We start from the raw sequence: 2,795 nt of genomic DNA on the forward strand, positions 1-2,795 counted from the left end.
CCCCCCCCGGCTGGCAAGGTACCCCCACCCCGGGGTGCCCCCCCGACACCCCCGTGGACACCCTTGGGTCACCTCTGGTGTCCCTGGGGACCCGGCACCCCGGTTCTTCCCTGGGCACCCTGACCCCCCCCCTCTCTGGAGAACCCCGACCCCCCCCCGTCACCCCAGCTCCTGGGGGCACCCTCACCCTCCCGCCATGGGCACCCTGACACCCCCCACATCACCCTGACCCCCCCCCCCCCATGTCACCCCAAACCGCATGGGCACCCTGACCCCCTGGGAACCCTGACCTCCCCCCCCCAGGCCACCCTGACCCCCTCTTGGCACCCTGTCCCCCCCCCACGGGCACCCTGACCCCCTGGGAACCCTGACCTCCCCCCCCCAGGCCACCCTGACCCCCTCTTGGCACCCTGTCCCCCCCCCATGGGCACCCTGACCCTCCCCGGGCACCCTGACCCCCCCATGTTACCCCAAAACCCATACCACCCTGTCCCCCCCCATGTCGCCCTGTCCCCCCCCGTCACCCTGCCCGCCCTTGTCACCCTGCCCCCCCCAATGTCACCTTGACCCCACATCACCCTGACCCCCCCACATCACCCTGTCCCCAATGTCACCCTGCCCCCCCCATGTCACCCTGAACCCCCCAAGCCACCCTGCCCCCCATGTGACCCTAACTCCCCAATGTCCCCCTGCCCCCTCAATGTCACCCTGACCCCACATCACCCTGACCCCCCCACATCACCCTGTCCCCAATGTCACCCTGCCCCCCCAATGTCACCCTGCCCCCCGTGTCACCCTGCCCCCCCACATCACCCTGACCCCCCCACATCACCCTGTCCCCAATGCCACCCTGCCCCCCCCAAGCCACCCTGCCCCCCATGTGACCCCCACTCCCCGGGGTCACCCTGCCCCCAATGTCACCCTGCCCCCAATGTCACCCTGACCCCCCCCATGTCACCCTGCCCCCCATGTGACCCCCACTCCCCGGGGTCACCCTGCCCCCCCCCAAGTCACCCTGCCCCCAATGTCACCCTGCCCCCCCCATGCCCCCCTGCCCCCCATGTGAGCCCCCCTCCCCGGGGTCACCCTGCCCCCAATGTCACCCTGACCCCCCCCATGTCACCCTGCCCCCCATGTGACCCCCCCTCCCCGGGGTCACCCTGCCCCCAATGTCACCCTGACCCCCCCTATGCCACCCTGCACCCCATGTGACCCCCCCTCCCCGGGGTCACCCTGCCCCCAATGTCACCCTGACCCCCCCTATGCCACCCTGCCCCCCCCATGTGACCCCCACTCCCCGGGGTCACCCTGCCCCCAATGTCACCCTGACCCCCCCCATGTCACCCTGCCCCCCATGTGACCCCCACTCCCCGGGGTCACCCTGCCCCCAATGTCACCCTGACCCCCCCTATGCCACCCTGCACCCCATGTGACCCCCACTCCCCGGGGTCACCCTGCCCCCAATGTCACCCTGCCCCCCCCCCATGCCACCCTGCCCCCCATGTGACCCCCACTCCCCGGGGTCACCCTGCCCCCCCCCAAGTCACCCTGCCCCCAATGTCACCCTGACCCCCCCCATGCCCCCCTGCCCCCCCATGTGACCCCCCCTCCCCGGGGTCACCCTGCCCCCCCCCAGGCGAGCGCTGTGACGAGGACGTGGACGAGTGCGGGCAGAGCCCCTGCCAGCACGGGGGGGGCTGCGCCAACAGCCCCGGCGCCTTCGGGTGCCTCTGCGCCCCCGGCTACGGGGGGGGCACCTGCCAGCGCGACCTCGACGACTGCCAGCCCGGTGAGGGGGGGCACCGGGGGGGCTGGGGGGGACCCTGGGGGGACTGGGAGAACACCTGGGGGCACCGGGGGGGGCTGGGGGGGACACTGGGGGGACTGCGAGAACACCTGGGGGCACTGGGGGGCTGGGGGGGACCCTGAGGGGACTGGGAGAACACCTGGGGGCACTGGGGGGGACACTGGGGACAGGGACTGCGGGGACTGGGGGGGGACACTGGGAGGACACTTGGGGGGCTGGGGGCACTGGGGGGACACTGAGAGGACACTTGGGGGGCTGGGGGCACTGGGGGGGACACTGAGGGGACTGGGAGAACACCTGGGGGCACCGGGGGGGGCTGGGGGGGACCCTGGGGGGACTGGGAGAACACCTGGGGGCACTGGGGGGGACACTTGGGGGGACACTGGGGACAGGGACTGGGGGGACTGAGGGGGGACACTGGGGACAGGGACTGCAGGGACTGGGGGGGGACACTGGGAGGACACTTGGGGGGCTGGGGGCACTGGGGGGACACTGGGGACAGGGACTGGGGGGGCTGGGGGGGACACTGGGGGGACACTGGGGACAGGGACTGGGGGCACTGGGGGGACACTGGGGACAGGGAGTGGGGGCACTGGGGGGGGACACTGGGAGGACACTTGGGGGGCTGGGGGCACTGGGGGGGACCCTGGGGACAGGGGCTGGGGGCGCTGGAGGGGGACACTGGGAGGACACTTGGGGGGGCTGGGGGCACTGGGGGGGACACTGGGGACAGGTAGTGGGGGCACTGGGGGGGGACACTGGGAGAACACTTGGGGACTGTGGGACACGGGGAGGGGGACTGGGGACACTTGGGGGACTGGGGCGGGACAAGGGGGACACTGGGAGGACACCTGGGTGCTGGGGGCACTGGGGGAGACACTGGGGACAGGGACTGGGGACACTGGGGGAACTGGGGGGGGACACTGGGAGGACACTTGGAGGAATGGGGACACTGGGATGGGGACTGGGAGGGGGACTGGGGACACTT

Source organism: Opisthocomus hoazin, chromosome 35, assembly GCF_030867145.1.
Source record: "Opisthocomus hoazin isolate bOpiHoa1 chromosome 35, bOpiHoa1.hap1, whole genome shotgun sequence".
NCBI lineage: Eukaryota > Metazoa > Chordata > Aves > Opisthocomiformes > Opisthocomidae > Opisthocomus > Opisthocomus hoazin.